The sequence below is a fragment of the Adiantum capillus-veneris genome, chromosome 13 (assembly GCF_014529385.1).
Source record: "Adiantum capillus-veneris isolate H3 chromosome 13, ASM1452938v2, whole genome shotgun sequence".
In the NCBI taxonomy this organism is placed as follows: Eukaryota; Viridiplantae; Streptophyta; class Polypodiopsida; order Polypodiales; family Pteridaceae; genus Adiantum; species Adiantum capillus-veneris.
The window spans coordinates 82130462-82149096 of record NC_140943.1 but is presented as its reverse complement, the minus strand read 5'-3'; positions in this window follow the sequence as shown (position 1 = coordinate 82149096).

Genomic DNA, 18635 nt, shown 5'->3' with positions numbered 1-18635 from the left:
ATGCGACTCAACAAGCAGCTGGGATTGGGGTACTTCTTCAATTTCAAATTATCAACAAAGCCAAATAGATTGACCACAATCAAGGATCCAAAGTGCCACCCAAAACCACATATGGCAAAGTCGGGCCAAATTAGACCATAACTTGGGAAACTAGAGATAAACTTGTCCAAATTTGAAAATAACCACCATTGTGTTAAAATAGACTATAGGAACAAGCTCCTAGAGTCTCATCCCAGATGATTGTCCAACATGGATCACGATCCATGACCCTCTGAGTGCTGTCCAACTTGTAGTAGTTTGACCTAGTACCTGTAGCTACCCTATATGCACAGGTGAAGTTTGGACAAATTTGGACTTGTTTTGATCAAGTTACAGTCATTTTTCACTTTATGGTCGAAGTTTGTATTTTTTCGACTTTTATTGACAACTTGTTGACCAATTTTGGGATCTAATTTCTGGACTGTTTGATCTTAGATGCCTCATAGATGGCATAACACAACAGTGAGAAGCACCACCCTATCAGGTGATAGATATTTCATCAAATGAGAAAGCCCATGTGTTAGATGAAGAGCTGGCACAAATACTGACAAACATCTTCATCGGCAGGTTTGAAGCAACTAATGGAACAAAAGTAAAGATCACAATTTTCCCGGAAGAGCTTTGGAGTTTGCATCATCAATAAGAAGTCATTGCAGGTGCAAGATGTCTTTAGATGGACACTTTATTTTCACTCCAACCATGGGGCACATATTTCCAAAGAGCCCACAAATTGATGTCCTCAATTCAGTACAAGGAGGAAGCCACACTAACGGACAAAGATGGAGAAAAAGTGAAATTAAGAATCTCCACCGGTATGATGAACCATGCTCTACATTTGCCAACAGGAAACCGCAACCTGCTTCTAAAGACAAAAGATGTAGATAATGACAAGGCCTTTGTCAAGCAACAAGGACACAAATTCACATGCAAAGACCTTGTCTACTCCAAAACAAAATTGTCACTACGTCTGATTTCCCAACACCTAAAGGTCTAGAAGCCACCCAGATACACTAGCCAAATCTTCATATTGCGAGGGTGATTGCCATTGGACTATTAGAATAAAAATTTATCAGATGTGACCTTGTCACATACATCTTGGAGAATCTGGTAGGAGTAAACCTGAAGAATAGTGCCAAAAAAAAGACATGCATGAATGGGGGACCAATGCTTACAAGAATCACATGCCAGACATTGGGTATGATTGACAAGATACCCTCGGTAGAAACCCAACTGCAACTACTCCATCGATCAAAGCATGCAGTTAAACCATTGTCCGGGTCTTCAACACTGCAACCACCTAAGAGAGTAGCTGGAAAAAGCTCTAGAAAGAACAAGTCCCCGATAGTGAGGAGACATAATATGATATACAACTCAATGGAGGAATAAAGCCAAAAAAAAGGGATACACCTTTCGAGTACCAATCCTTTGATGATGAGGAGGAAAAAAAGAATACAATCTCCATCATATATGCCTGAAAAGAAGATATGTAGAGCATACAAAAAATGTACCTAGTTCTCAAATGCAAAGGTCTATGGAAGAGGCTCAAGCACAAAGGGAGGAGCTCCGTAGAAAGAGAGCTGAAGATCAAAAAAATATGATGAGAACAAGCTGTTGGAACAATGCAAGGTAGAAGTGAAGGGGAGGAGCTGGGAGCATAGCAAAAGAGGAATATGCATGCACACACTCACACACACACCACCATAGCCACACACAGGTTGGAGGGGAAGAGCCGACATGTACTATGTGTCCACTTTCTTTCTTCTCTACCTTATGCACTAAGGCACACTACACATTGTACTTAGTGTTAGTGGCTCACACAAGTGTATAGCTATACATTTAAGGGTTAGTAACAGCTAGTGATGGGCGGTCGGCCACATGGCCATTAAACCTAACACTCTCCCACTTGATGGCCTACGTGGGAGACCATAAGAATGGAAGAGAACCACTCTTCACCCAATGCCCATCAACCCAAGATAATGCTGAAGCTGATGGCTGGAGAGACTTTTAGTTAGTGCATCCGCTGTGTTCTCTGACGTAGGAATCTTCACTAAATCAAGGCTCTTGTTTGCCAGGCATTCACGACTGAAGTGATAACACACATCAATGTATTTTGTTATGGAATGAAACATTGGATTCTTAGCCAAGGATATAGCACTCTGATTGTCACAATGAAGAATTGGTGTACACTGCTTCAATCCAAGATCTTTCACTAGGCGAGAAAGCCAAATAGCTTCTTTGCATGCCTCACTCAATGCAACATACTCTGCCTCTGTGGTAATAATGGACATACAATCTTGAAGAACGGATCTCCAAGAAATAGTACAACTAGCAAATGTGTAAATTCAACCTGTTGTTGATTTATGACTGTCAACACAGCCTGCATAATCACTATCTAAAAATCCCTGAATGGTTGACTCTCCACGACCATAACATAACTGTCTATCTGCAGTGCCACTCAAGTATATGAGAATTGACTTGACAACATCCCAATGCTTTTTACCAGGGTTACACATAAATCTGCTGACAACTCCCATTGCATGTGCAATGTCAGGTCTTGTAGCCACCATGGCATATATGAGACTACCACAAGCTAAAGCATAAGGAAACTTAGCCATTGCAGCTTTTTCCTCAGCAGATTTGGGACAATCTTTCTTGCTAAGTTTCAAATATGCAGGCAATGGAGTACTCAAAGCCTTCCCCTTCTGCATGTTGAAACGATCAAGAACCTTGTGCACATACTCTTTTTGAGAAAGGTACAACAACCTCTTCTTACGGTCACGAGTAATGCGCATACCCAAAATGTGGTTGGCTTCACCCAAATTTTTCATGTCAAATTGACTTTTCAGCTTGGTTTTCAAGTCAACAATGTCCTTCTTGGAATGACCAGCAATAAGCATGTCATCTACATAAAGGATAAGCATATTAAGCTCTCCATTGGGTTGTTTTTTCACGTAAAGACGTGGATCCTCTTTACTGTGCTTATAGCCTAGGGAACGCATAAATGCTTCAGAAGCTTACATACCAAATGTTCCTTGTCCTTTAGCAGAAACCCTTCAGGTTGCTACATATAAATCTCTTCCTTGAGATCACCATGTAAGAAAGTTGTAATGACATCCATTTGATCAAGCTCCATATCTTCAGTGGCAACCAAAGCAACATTCTCAGTGTGGTCATCTTGACCACCGGAGAAAAGATTTCTTGGAAATCGACACCATATTCTTGCTTGAAACCTTTGGCCACCAAATGAGATTTGTAATTGTTAATCTTCTTCTTGTAAACCCATTTACCAGGCAATGCTTTCCTACCTTTTGGCAATGGAGCAAGTTCCCATGTTTTGTTCTTTGCAATACTGGACATCTCCCTCTTCATAGCATGTTCCCACCATTGAACCTTATCATTGGCGAGCATAGCCTCTTTGTAACGAGAAGACTCACCACTATCTATCAACAAAACAAAATCCACGCCTGGAACAAAATGTTCAGGCGGATTTGAGACTCTTCGAGATCTCCACCACGACTGATCAAAACTCGTACTAGCCTCTGTAGTAAGTGGCTCGGGAGCTGTCTAGATAGGAGGTGATACATCGGAGAATGTCACTTTCAAAAATTCAACCTCTTTCATTGGCCGTCTATGCATCTTAGTCTCATTAAAGACAACATCACTGCTACGGATCACTGATCGAATTTTTGAATCCCATAAACGATAGCCAAATTGACCATCTACACCATAGCCAATGAAGATGCATTTCCTGGACTTAGAATCTAGCTTAGCACGCAACTCCTTGGGTACATGTGCATAAGCTTCACAGCCAAATGTGCGGAGTTTTTCATAAGACAATTTATGTCCTGACCATAACTCCAAAGGTATACAAAACTGCAAGACAATTTATGTCGTGACCATAACTCCAAAGGTATACAAAACTGTAATGAAGCATGTGGTGATCTAATGATCAAGTACATGACTGTGTATAATGCTTCAGCCCAAAATGCTTGCGGTAAATTAGCCTATGATAGCATAGATATAATCCACTCTTGGATGGTCCTATTCATTTGTTCTGCAACACCATTTTGTGCAGGGGTATAAGGAGCTTTAAACTCATGCTTAATTCCCCTACTTGAACAAAAGTCGGTAAACTCTTTGGAGACATATTCTCCACCATTGTCAGAGCGCAAAGCTTTCAACTTATGTTCAGACCGAGTTTCAACACTAGATAAAAACTTCTTGAAGGAAAGAAAATGTCTCATATTTAGACTTCATGGCATAAACCCAAACATGCCGTGTTGCATCATCAATGAATGTAACATAATAGGACGCAGGAGCTTGAAAAAGAAAGACAAAGGAATGTCAAGCTCGAGGAGTCTTATGGGGTGGTCAAAACCACACTCACCTAGCTCATGGCAATGCAAGACACCCCAACCCTTGTTCCTACCTCATCAACACCAGTCTCAACTGCACAAGAGCTCAAAGATCTAAAGGAGGCTTTAGCTCAAGAGAAATATGATCGACAAGTCATGACTGTTGGGCACAAGGCCATTCAAAGCCAAAAAGAGATGAGATCAGGCTTCTAAGAGAGCAGTTGGCTAAAGCAAAAGAGGACCTGACAACACAAATCACCGTGCATGCCTTGTTGGTGATGCAACGTAAATATATGGCCATTAGTGCCCAAAGTGCTCAACAAACAACAGTAGAATTCCCTCTGATGATGGGTACAAAGAATTTAAGCATGAAGCCTCCCCCTGTAGAACTACCCATCACAACTATGGGGTAGGGCTACATGACTTTAAAGACACAAAGGAAGAAAAGCCAGAGAAAAAAAGTTCAAGTTGCACACTCGTACACTCAAGAAGCGGATAGTGGACTATTAAAGTAAGCCACATCATCTCCGTCTAGCGGTTGCCAAAGCAGATACAGTGACACGTGGATAAAGAATACTTGCATGAGGGCATGCAAAGACTAGGAAGAGGGGAATGTTGGCGGTCAAGCCAGATGGGCACCCTTTGAGTCAACCCCTTCTTCCATGAGCCCTATAAAAGTTCCATATATCTTCATTAATTTTCCGAAAAGCCTTGTAATTTTTTGTAGTCTCTGATTATAGACGAGCAAGCTCTGAGAAGCTAAGTTGTTAAGTTTGCAAGGGAGTCCGAGTGTTGTAAAGTCAGCCATTGGCCAAGAGATCCCTATGTATAAAGCCTATTTTGTAAAGTGGGAAAAGGACCTTTATCATTATCAAGTTTGGAAGATTAAAGTGTGTAACAGAGAGTGACTACTCTCTTACAACTTGTAATCATCATATCTTGAGCTCAGATAATGACATTTTATTTTTTGAAACTTGCATTGTGTTCCTTGTCCCATGCTCTTTCATTCAAATACATTCATTGTTGATTCCGCTGTGATTTGTGAGTACACATTTGTAGACTAAATCTGCTAATTTGAGTGCATTAATGACTATTTTTTTTTGACATTTTGACCATAGGAGAGTGTTCCTAGACCCTAGGGAAACCTTTCTAGTATGTTTAGTTGCAATTTCTAGGATTGTGATTTTGGTACCTCCTCAGAATGCAACCAAAGTCAGGAGGTTAATGCCCTTAAGTGTCCTGGACATCATTCTAATGTTTTGTAGCATTTGGATTCCATTTGAGTGCCGAAACAAGTTGATGACTGAGTGCAGTGACATAGGACATATGCGGATTACCAGATCTGAGAGTGATAGTTTTTCATGTGCTAGAGATAGTGTTATTTTGTAGGTTCACTTCTTGAGGTTGACACCCTCAACGAGTCTCCATGCCCCATCCGAGTCGCTTCCCTGAGTATTGACATTATGTTAGTCCCAAAAAGCTATGCTATCGACATCCATTGTGATGACCCGCTAACAGTCAACCTTGAAATTTTCCAAAGCCCTTTATACCTTTGAACTCATGTGATGGTTATAGGAGCCCATGTAGCCAGCCACTCACACCCTGTGTGGCAACACCCAACTAGTGGCATTGGGGCCATACTGCTGGGCACAACTTTGACACCAGAAGAAGATAAAGATCTACAAAAGAAGAAGCCTAACTATGTGCTGAAGAATATCTGCAAAGCTCATGTGCATCTTCAAGCAACATTGTGCATCGCAGCGTCGATCAAGGTAGCACAAAAAGTGGGCACTTATTCTCCCTTAAAAAAATATGTCTTCGTCGTCAGCCTAAGCATGGAGGGCGCTTTACCATCCAAGGCCACCCTCAACTTTGGCAGGAGAGCAAAAATGGCTCATGATAGTAGCATTACAAAAAAATTTAACGTTAAAAATATATAAATATTCTAAAAAAAAAAGACTTTAGCACTAGTTCCCACAACTTAAAAAACAAAAGGTGGGAGTTATTCTTTTGAAGCTCGACAAGGCAACAATTCCCACACAATCAAGTGCTAACTTGGGGTTGCTTAATAGCAAGTGGATCTTGGCAACTATTAGGGCATTGATTTCTGCAAAGTTAGTTGTCATATGCAAACTCAAAAGGTTTAAGTTTTGTAGTTGATTATTGGAGCCTATGCCATATATTGTAAGCCCACAATCCTTGCAATCATGAATGTGTGCAAGTTGTAAGGGGTTTAGACATTGCCATTGCAATTGTGCACTCAGTAGGTAGTAAGACCTTTGCATTCACACAATTTCAAGGTAGAATATGGAGAAGAAGCTTGCTGAAGTAATTGACGCACTTATGGAATTTGATTCAAAGCACATTATCAAGCCAAGAAATAAAACTCCAATAGAAGCACAAAGAGATCAGGTGTTCTTCAACCAAGGAGGATTCAAAAGATGAAGAATAACAAGAGGAAGAGGCATAGGCCAAACCGGAGGCAAAGGATAGCTTACTTGCCACAAATGTGGACATCCAAAACACTTTGCTCGAGATTTCTCTTAGGAGGTAAAGGAAGAGAAAAAGACGAAGAAGAAAAAGAAGAGGCATGAGCAAGGGCAGAAGTTCCCAGGAGGACTAAAAATCTATTTTAGAATGTAAACCCCCATGTATGTAGGCACATGTCAAGACTTGGGCTAATCTATAGGGATAGTAAATCCGATCTAGGTTATAAAAGTCTATGGCACCTTTTTGGGGCTCCTCATCGTGGAGTAAAGGGATTAGAAAAGTGCACAAATGTAAGCTCCTTTGTCAAGATTTGGGCTAGCCATTGTAGGGCTAAAGGAATTTGGGGCACCATGGGCGGGCTATACTACTATGGAAGTAGGCATAAAGAACATGGAAATACAAAGATTGTATCTTTGAGGGGGGGTGTTGAATCTTGCAGCAAGTTTCATAGAGAGTGAAGAAAAGAAGGGTTGGTGGAAGGTGAAGGGTCACAATCCCATATGCAATGTAATAGTGTATGGCTTTAAAAAGCCCATCTCTCAATGAAAGTTCATCCAAGTTTGTGCACATGAAGTGCAATGCTTCTTATGAGCTTGTGGTCACTCGCATTTAGCTCAAGACCGTGTTTATGAGTTCAAGCTAATCTATCTTTGAGCCTAATTCTCTTGAGTCACACTACTTTTTCACACATATCTTACATGCATCATGATAGAGTCATCTACCCTAGCTCAGATTGATCCTTATTTTTAACAAAAAGGTGCAAGTTTTTGAAGTCAAAGAGAAAGATCCCCCCCACTAGCAATGTTCTAGTGCAAAGGGGAGGGGAGGTGAGTTTAGAGTACATGAGAGAGAAGGTGAATCAAGTGTGATTCAAGCATATCAAAGCTGGTCAAAAGACGCAGTCAAAGGGTAAAAAATCGAAAGATGAAGAGAGAGAGAGAGAGAGAGAGAGAGAGAGAGAGAGAGAGAGAGAGAGAGAGAGAGATAATGAAGTGAAAATTTGAAATGTTCCATGGTGCACTAGCGATGTCACTAGTGCACCCACTCTCCCATTTCAAGAAGAGAGATTAGATGGAGCAAAGTCAAGCTACCACCTTCAAAACTTTCCAAATTCAAATGCCAAGTGGACCAATAGGAAATCGGATGCCAAAAATGAGTGGAGCACCCCTATAAGAGACATTTTTAAGTCATTTTTAATGCTTTGTAGCCAAGAGGCTTTTTTGCCAGGCCCCAGCCTGCAGAGAGCCAAGTGAATGAGTGCGTGTTTTTTGTGGGGCTTCTTGTGCAGAGATTTGTGCCTGTAGAGCCCAAGGAGTGTGAGTTTGAGAGAGTGTTTGCCTGACGACCAAGAGGGTGCACCGTCGTTTTTTGTAGCTCTTTGTTGAGTATGATCAAACTTCCATATCCGTTTCTTGAGTTTCATTTCCTCCTAACCCCTTCTCTACTTATTTTGCTTTTGTGCTGTGGTGCGGACGTGTGTGAACAGGTGTGCCCCTGGGCCATTTTGTGTGCAGAATGAAAGAGAGAGAGAGAGGTTTTGTGAGCAGCAGCGGCGTTGGTTTGAAGTGAGCTTTGAAATGCATGTGGGTAGCCAATCTCGATGAGTGTGAGAAGACTGATTGTGAAGACTTGGAAGTGGCCTTTTGGAGCAAGTTTGTGATGGATGCACAACTGGGCAAGGTGGAGAGAAAGCTGGACAAGTTAAAGCAAATCTTGGAGGGTGGATTTTCAAGCGTTTGAGTGGGAGTTTGAAGCCCTTTGAGGAAGGATAATCAAGGAAACTGATGCAAAAAATGCGGGTTTCTTAAAGTCGAGAAAATTCATGGATTGCATGCATGAGGAGGTGCGAGACAAAGTGGAGATAGACGGACCTGTGAGGTATGAGGAAGCGGTGGCTTTAGCAAGAGGACGATGAAGAAGATCTTGAAGAAATGCCAAGCAAGGCAGCACCTGTTGATTCAAGTGATGCCAAAGCAGGCTGATGCAGTGGTAATCAAGCCAAAGTTGGTGCAAAGGGATGTGTCAGTGTGAGAGGAACCGAGGGTCTACAATTATGTTCTTTCCCTCTTACTATAGCAAACCTTTGAAGAGGCATTCTACATAGGTTTATCTACTTTTAGATAGAAAATCTTTGGCCCCATGGTGGAAAACTTTTGTGCTAGGTTTGTTGGCTACACAAAAATGGAGCTCAACCCTCCCATTGACTTACAATTCTTGGCCAAAGCTGACAAGAAGTTATGCATCAAGTACTATGATGCTTTGGATGCACTGAAAAAGCAAAGGAAAGCCCACAAGCCAGCCAATCTCCTAAAGCATAAAGGGGGGAGGGGAGCCTATATATCTAGCCTATGTTTTGAAGGACCCAATCTAGAAGGGGGGGATGGGAGCCTATATATCTAGCCTATGTTTTGAAGGACCCAATCTAGAAGGGGGGGATGGGAGCCTATATATCTAGCCTATGATGTAATCTTTCATTTTTTGATCAATTTGGACACCTATAGCCCTAAGCCCTTCTATTTTTTTATATTCTTGGAGCTAATTTGTAAACAATCATGTGATTTACAAGCCAAACAAAGTGGGGTTAAATGCTTCCAGATTGTATCAATGAAATCCTAGGCTGCAAAAAAGTTAGAAAGTTTCTCATTTTTGAACCCAAAACCTTTGGCTAAGGTATAAAAGCCAATTTTTGTAAAACCTAAAGGAGTCTATTTGGATAAGAAGCGTTATGACTATTTCTTAGAGCATTGTGTACTCTCCTGCTTTCTTCACAAGCTTATAACTCCCTCATGAAGTGTCATCTACTTCATAGCGTTCATGGGACAAATATCTTCATGATATTGTGCTTTTCTCGCAGTAAAATTGGGGTTTTTTGTTTCTTACCTACTGCTTAATCTGTTCATAACTTAGGATTTACATAACAAAATTGCATTTTATGCATTGGAGGGGTGTCAGGGCATCATTCTTAAGCTCTAGGGTGCATTCAGGACTGAAAACAGTTAGGTCAAATCTACCTTGTAGATAATAAGCACGATTTTGGAAAGTGGTCAAAAGGGGATCTGAGGGCATAAGCATGTGTCTTTAAATGTTTCTACATATCCTAAAAGTTTCGTCTCGTTTGAACTTTGATTGCTTATTGTTGAGATTTGTTTGTGGTGTCATAGATAGCCATTGCTACTTGACATGCAATTGAGTGTAGCTTTGAGTAGATAGGGATTAAGTGTGTTTTTCAAGAGACTAACAAACTCTCATAGCCTCCATGCACTAGTTGAGTTGACTTCATCCCACAATATGACATTTATATTTGTGGTTTTTATTGTCACTACAATAAGATAGCAAGGCTTGATAATAGAGAAGCCCCACAATCATCTTCGAAAAAATTGGCATCACTAGAATTCCTTTTTTTTTGTCATGGTTGTTTCTATAAATCCATGCATAGGTCACAACAAGTCTTTGTGTCTCTACATTTGCACACTATCACCCAATCAATTTTGCATCAAGCTCACGAAAAAGATATTGGTAAAATTTTTGTTTGAGAGGGGCCTCAAACGACATGGAGACTCTGGATATGAGAGTTGTGAGATAGACAGCTTGGATAAGAAGCCAAGCAAGCTAACAAAAAGAGATCCCAAGTTGCTTTGATTGATTAACATAGACTCAATACACAAAAAGATTTCTTGACTACTAATAACTATGACCAGATCCCAAATCCCAAATCCATACAAAGTCTACTCAACCATGTGCTCAATCACCTCGATGGTACAAGCTGTAGGTAAGCAGTCAATATTTCCCTCTTTGTACCACCCTTTTTGTATTTTTCATAGAGTTGAAGGTAAAACCATCATAATCCAAAATTGAGAAGCTTTTGAGGACCAAAATCAAAGATGTGAAGATGTCTTGACCATAATAACTATGGACTAAATCCCAAATCCGTACAAAGTTTGCTCAAGCATGTGCTCAACCACCTCAATGGCACATGCCTCAAGGAGAATTCAAATTAATGTGTTAAGTTTTAGATATGCAGCCAGGCTTCCTCCTCTTTGCATCCCCCTTACTATAAATTTCATATAATTGAAGATAAACCCATCATAATCCAATTTGAGAAGCTTTGAAGGACCGATACCTATGATGCGAGGAAGTCAATGCATCCTTGTAAGACAATATCTCCTTGACTTGCACAAAAAGAAGAATTGAATCTCCAACTTTGAGCAAGATAGTTTTTTCTTCTCAATGTTGATGCACAAGTAGAACATGAACCTAATGTTTGAACCGATGTCAAAAAATTTATTTTGTCCAATGAGAAGAAATTGATGAAGAAAGAGATTCTCTTCCCTCTTGTAATCCAACAAAGAGGACGAAGTTGATGAAGAAGAGCTTCTTGAGCTCTTGTTAAGCACCCAACAAGATCCTATGTCAGTGAAGGTTTCCATGTCTACTAGGATCTCCAAATATCTAATCTAATATCTATGTTAAAAAGACAGAAATGGGCCTATACGTGGCTACATTTCCACTCCCTTCTTCTTTTCCTCATGCTACCATGGCCAATTGGCTTCCAAGTTGGTGCTATGTCTCCTTTTCTTGGTGCTACCGTGTCCTAGGTGCCTTTCCACCTTGCTACACACATTGGCGGGCTCCCTCCTCTCTATGCCCTTTGACTTGCTGGCTTCTTTCTCTTCACCACCTTGAGTTGTGGGTAGAGCATACGACTTGAAGCCTCCTTTGCCCTCACTCGTTCGATGCCTACATCCTGAGAAATGGTGCCCAGAGGCATGTAGAGAGTAAGAGTTAAGATAGATGGGGGCAGTAATGTGAGAGTGTGTCAAGTCCTTTCTTTGTGATCTAAAGCAGTGGATGAGCTGGAGATGGAAGCGGGTGAGGGCAGGGCTCTGGCTATTGAGGATGAAGCCTAGTGAACTGATGTTTCGGAGGGTTAGCAAGGTGATGTGAGCCAGCAAATACGAGAAGATTTTCTCGGTGCAGTGGATGTTGGACACACCCTGCCCGCTGTCAATATTGTCAATGTCCAAGCGATAGTTCAAGCCTTGGACGGTACTGATCGAAGTGACATGCGGATAGCCCCTCCTTCACTCGTTTTGCCAGTCCCAGCCATGGCTTGGCCTCATCTTACTGGTCTTGGTGTAGCTGTTACGGCTCTTCATCATCATCATCCTCATGATTTGATGTGTGTGTGTGTGTGTCGCACGCCGTGCTTTGATTTTGTCAAGCGACTAAGAGGCAAGTCTGATAATCTCTGTGTGTGTGTGTGTGTGTGTGTGTGTGTGCGCAACAACTACTAAGGATGAACTTGCATCCTTTGCTGCTTCACATGTTCAGAGTAGCTAGTAGAGCTTCACATGTACTCATATCGTTGAGCAACCAACGCTCCCATAACTAGCTAGTAGAATCCAAAGTAATTCTGCTCTGCCATGGCTAATGACTCTTTCATTCACAAGCTCTATCATATGGGGCAAAAGCTGAAGGATAATGAGCTCTCAGTAATGCAAGCTCTCGCATATTCAAAAGCGCCCAAGTGCCCGACTAGAGGCCTTTGGCTTGAAGGTTTTTGTAGCTGGCCATCAAACCAATAATACAGCTGGTGGGGGAACCAAGAAGAGAGCAAGCGGGATAGGTAGGCGAATGTAGGGTAGAAAAAATACACTTGAGGTAGCCAAAAAAATAATGGGGATGAGCAACAAGCAAAAGGGCAACCAGTGCACGCTGCATGGTGAAGCGAGTATAGGCCGGAGCTAAAAAAAAAATCTAGGTTTAGTGTAATCCCATTGAGATTTACCTCTCAATTTGGAACATGCCAAATTTGCACAAATTTAGTGTAAAAAGCTTCAATTATAGCCAAATGCCTTTTAGAGTTGTCCATATGTAGGCTTTCCAAGTTTTTAGGGGAAAAAAAATTCAAGCATAGTGTAGATATAGGCAAAAGTAGTAGCGATGTGTTGTCGAGGCGAGGGAAGTTGACGCATTAAACTACAACATCCATGGGGATGGATGTGATGCATATAAGGACTCAAGGAGTAATAGTTCGATGGGAGGGTTCTCTCTCTCTCTCTCTCTCTAAAATTACAATACAAATATTAGCAAGATTTATGACCTTACAATGTAAAATTCATCTTATTGCATTGAAATGTCCCCTTTTATTGATCATATTCAAAAAACTTTGTTGATCCTTGAGATGCACTCGATTTTTTGAAACTTTCCCCTTCACCAAAGAGATAAAATGGCACACTTAAAACTCCTGATTTTTAGGTCAAACTTCAAAGAATTTGGCTATTTTTGATGTAAATTATATAAATTGTTACCACTTTTGTTCAAGAAAGCTCTTGGTGTTAATAGTTGTAGGAAACGGCCATAATCACGCTGCGTCCATGTAAAAAGAGAGTTGTATTGAATCGCCATAATTACACCTACATTTTTCAAGGATAAAACTCTTCTGATTTTTAGGTAAATATTTGAATAATTTGGTATTGCTCAAGCAAGCTCTTGGTGTAGATAGTTGTAGTACAATCCAGTAACCACACTTGCATGTACTAAAGATAGTTGTAGTAAAGGGCCTAACTACACTTGCATGTAACAAAGATAGAGGATATAGTTTCTTGCTATAATCATTGCCAATTATCTGGCTTGCTTGATTGTGCTTCTAGACCTTAGGATAGCTAAAGACATCCACCCTTTTGACTTTTGGCACAATGGGTATGCTCTAAGTTGGGCATGCATCCAATTCATCATGGGGGATTCTCTCCAAATCTGCTCTCCTTTGCTTACATCTTAAAGGTATATATGTGGCATTATGCAAGCATTTCCATGTGGAATATGATGATGAGGGGATTGTTAGCAATGGGAAATGTGGTTTTGATTTAAGCCAAATGTGTTTAGACAACATGAGGGATGAGGGAAAAGGTTCTGTTACACTAAAATTGTAAGGATTTCATGGTTTTTTTCTTTTATATTATAGAAATGGATTGCACTTATTGTAGGACCCCAAAAAAGTTTCCTTTCATCCTTCCTTTTTGCTTCTCCAAGCCAAGTTCTAAATTTCCCAAAAAATTCCAAGAAATAACATAAACTTGGTTTTAGCTTATCCTTGGCCATTGAAGGCCAGATCATGCTTCAACACCTCTCAATTGAGCAATCACATCACCATTATTAATACTCGGCACGTGACACACCCTCCAAGGAGGCACCAATGCCCCCCTTCCATGTGGAAAAAAGGTCCAAAAAAGGCACCCCAAGGTAACCTCCACATGCCCAAGGAGCCAACCCACAAACCCACCAACAAGAAAAGGTCCTTCCCTCCCTACCCACACCACAGAAGAGAGATCCTTCTCCTTTTAAGTTGCAAGAATAACTCACCCTCTCCACTATATACCCTCCACTTTCCCTCTTGCTCCTTTCTCTGTGGGACTGTCCCCCTTACCAAATGGTAGCTCCTCAAGCTGTCCCTAATTTCCCCTAATACTCTTACACAAGCCCACATAACTCCTCTTACTGGTACCAAAATTGGATGAAACTTGCCTCAATCAGAGCCCAAACTCAAAGGCCCTGACTTGTATGTCAAATGTTCTAATCTGAGCTAATATGAAAAATCCCCCACATACATAAATGCTTTGCAATTAGCATACATTTACACCCAAAACACCACCATCACTTGCACAAAACCCATCCATTCAGCCCAAACTCTATCCAAGTAAAGCCCAAACACGGACATATTGGCACCAAAGGCGTCAATTCCAACAAAGGCCTCTAAATTTCTCATAAGGATTCTTATAGGGCACCTTTGAGTGTTCAATTTTTCTCAAATAGCTAATCCTAGCACCCTCACCCCTCCCTGACAACTCAAACCCATGGCTTGCTCTAGTTATCAAGCCCTTGACTTGAACACCAAGTTATCACAACTCCATGAGATGGACCAAGTGGAGAGAAGCATGTGCTTATTTGGGGGGAGAGAGAGAGAGAGAGAGAGAGAGAGAGAGAGAGAGAGAGAGAGAGAGAGAGAGAGAGAGAGAGAGAGAGAGATAGTTCTATTATCGTCCTGGGAGGTCAAATATGACCTATGGGACCAAATGAACATGTCACGTGGTGTGAGTGGAGTTCATAAGTGACTCTCGATGCTCAAAAATGGCTGAAATGAGCGTCGCAATAGAGAGTCCACATCGTGGTTGGGAGAGGAAGGTATGTAGGGAGAGCTCATGGCTGAATATATGGGGAAAAGAGGACCTAATGTGGTCAAAAGCTGAGCACTCAAGTAGTGTGTGGTACTCACTCTCTCGCACTTGACGAGGGCATAAGGTGCAAAGTCGATGACACTCCTCGCCAGTGCCCCAACGTCCTGTCTCGCAGCGTAGAGAATGGGAGCTAAGACGAATGGAGGCAATGGTGCGGATCGCACTCAACGGGATGGGCTCAAGGATGTAGGAATGGGTTCGGTTACCTCGTTCCGAGAAGAAGAGAGATTTGTAGTTTGGGGCAACGTGTGTGGTGTAATGGCTGAAGCGAGAACCTCCGGATTTCTCCCAAGCCATGATAGAGAGAGAGAGAGAGAGAGAGAGAGAGAGAGAGAGAGAGAGAGAGAGAGAGAGAAGGATCAAGGGAGACACATGCATGGTTGGGTGTAGGGAAATAAAAGGGACATGAGCAATGCTTCTCTATGTACAATGGGGGCTAAAAATTTTAGAAGTTCTTTTTCAATCCACCCAAAAAAAAATCCCCCCGTCCCCTCCCTTGCAATTAAAAAAGAAAACAAACCAAAGAAATGAGGGTATTCCAGCCATTTTTCAATAATCAATTAATATGATGCTGAACAAACAAAATTCAAAAGATCAATGAGATAATAGTAAGCTTTAAGGCTACCTGCTCTTGCAGTTAATGGTAGCTTCAGGGCATAGGCATCACCAAGTGTGACCAAGAGGGGCACAAACTTGTAGTGCTTGAAAAAAGCCTAGGTTTAATGTAATCCCACCAACAAATTTTAAAATTTAACTCTAAATTTTATATTTGAAGGTGAGAAAACCTACAAAATTTTGAAAAAATTAGTGTAATTCGGTATAAAAACCTTCAAATTTGTCAATTTACCTCTATTGTTTCACATATGTAGGTTGCCAAGTTTTTGGAAAGAAGTTTTTTTCGAGCACTGGCACATTAAATGGGCAACTAAGCAACAAGGCCATTCTCTAGAAAAACGTGTCAAGGAGCTCAAGTGAGGCCATTAATGAAGGAACACATTCTTTAATAAAGAAAGGAAAAAAAAACATTCTTAGGCCTTTCTCCCTTTTTTTTTTGGTAAATCCCACAATTTGTTGCCATGGCTTTCTCCTTTGTCCTCTAAGGCATGTTTAGCCTGGCAAAAATTGCATTGGAAAATTTCTAAGCAGTTCAAATCTTCAAATATAGTAGTTTTAACATGCCAAATCTTCAAATATAGTAGTTTACCTCTACAATTTTGCCAAGTTTTTTTTTAAAAGTTAATTTTGAGCCAACATCATCAGTGCTTGAAAAAAAACTACATTTAGATTCATGAAAGTTTTTAAAATACTACTTTTTAAAAAAAATCATGAAAAACATTCATGTGAAAATTTCCACAGACAATTTGGCTATAGTTGGACAAAATTTTCTCTTTTTTTGTAATTTTTCTCTATTAGCTCTAAAATTTAAAGGTAAATCTATTTCTACTTCAATATGAGAAAACCTAAAAACAAAGAGAAATTTTGTGTCCAAAATCTTCAAATTTGCTTACTTTTAGCCTATAACCGTGCGTAAGTTTTCTCTTTGGACAAGCTCATTTGGGCCATGTTGCATTGCAAAAGAATGAAAAAAAGTGCTAATTGCAAAAGCATGAAACAAAAAGCTTGCAAAAAATATATCCTCGAGACATACTAGTTTCTGTTTTCATGCCAACACTAGACTTGCAATCTAAACACTTGCATCACAACACTCCACCCAAGCTAATACAAAAATTAAAAAAGAATGCATTGAAAAAACTTCCAAAATCTTCATATTTAAATGTCTCTCGGTCTTTGTAAACACTGCTTGATCATATAAATCACATGGGTTATTTATATCATTAAAAGTAGTGTTTCCACCTTGCTCATGCAAAACCTCAATGTAGCCAAATAAATAAACAAAATATAAATCTTCTAGAGAAGTGTGTTCAACTAATAATTTTCTCATCCAAAATTTCACAACTGATGGATCATTTTATTAAAAATGGTGTAAGATTGAAAAAATTGAGCTTTATTTTAGAAGCTGTATGGTTTGGAAAATGGCATTTAACAAGGTAAGCCATGCTCATAACCCGAGCTAGGGCATCCACAAGATCATAGAGATACATAAAATATTACAGGGTTCAAAGTACAACCAAGAGCCAAAGGTGTAGCAGACTTATTTTAGCTCTAGCCTATCAGAACAACATTGATGGCCCAATGCCATTTGTCTAGGTCCTTTCTTTTACCAGTTGGTACAATCAATTCTCTACTTTCTTGCATGATTTTTGAGAAACTGGCACAGGAGATACAATTCTCAAATACTCGATAGTTTCTAGCCTTCCATACTTGCTGAAGTAGTCCAACCTAACAATTTGCATGTAAATCAGTAACACTCGGCTTTTCATCCCCATCACTCCAAGGATCAGGTCGTTCTTGAAGAAACTAATCTTCTAGTTCTTTTGTACCCATTTGCACGTCTTCCTTGTTGCAAACCCACTTTTAACTAGGCACTCCTTGAAAAGGTGAACGAGGTCCACGCTAGTCATTTTATAGCTAGAACATCTATCAAATCCAATCCCTCTGGTGGCAATCTTCACTCCTGATGGCAAGACCCCCATAACATTTTCCAAAGAAAGGTCTTCATTGTCAAAGGCCGTTGTATCTTCCAAATGTTATTTGCTACTGCCATCCACCTAGCCTATGGCCTTTGCTTCCCTGAGAGCTTGTTAAGGGGATAGAACCCATAAGACAAGACCATAAGATAGAGGTAGATTTCTTTGGTCTTCGGTTTGCAAAAATTCCTATCCTTGGGCCACCGCCAAGCCTTCCATTCAAACATTGACTCACACGCTAGCATATAGTTATTGACTAGCCCATCCAAAACTCATATGACTAGTAGTCTTTTGGTCCCGTTAAGGTGGAATTGTGTAGCCAAGAGGTCTGCACATTTCCAGCTCCTATTGGTGTTGTCCCAAAAATGGCCCAAATGTCTGAGCCCTTTGTTGTTTATCTTTCTAGCTATTTCTCTCTAGAAGGGTATAAGCTGAAGGCTTCTCACTTTGGAGAGCCAAGGAGACCAGTGAGTAATAGAGTTTTGGAAGTACCTTGCTTCCTCTCCCCATTCAAGCACCTCCAAGGCTCTATTAAACTTTTGTATGATCTCACTTGTTATGCCTCAGAGTCTTAAGCTGGCCCATCGAGGGGAAAGTAGCTTGTCATGTATCTCTAGATTTTTCCACCGACCACCCTTAGCAGTAAGTTTTACCTTGTCAATGAAGTCCTTTGCCATGATGGCCCAAGTGTGGTTATGCATAGTGATTGATGTCAAGAACTTAGCACACTCAGCCTCTACATGGATAGCAGGGTCTAAAATCATGATGCCTCCTTGCTCCATTGGCCTCATAACAATCTCATAATTTGCCCACTACCATGATGTTGAGTCTTTGGTTTAATTTTTCCATAGTAACCTTTTCCCCGATTTCAAGAAATCCTTCCAATTGCACTTGGCTAATTTGAGCAGTGGGCTGATGAAATCTAGTAC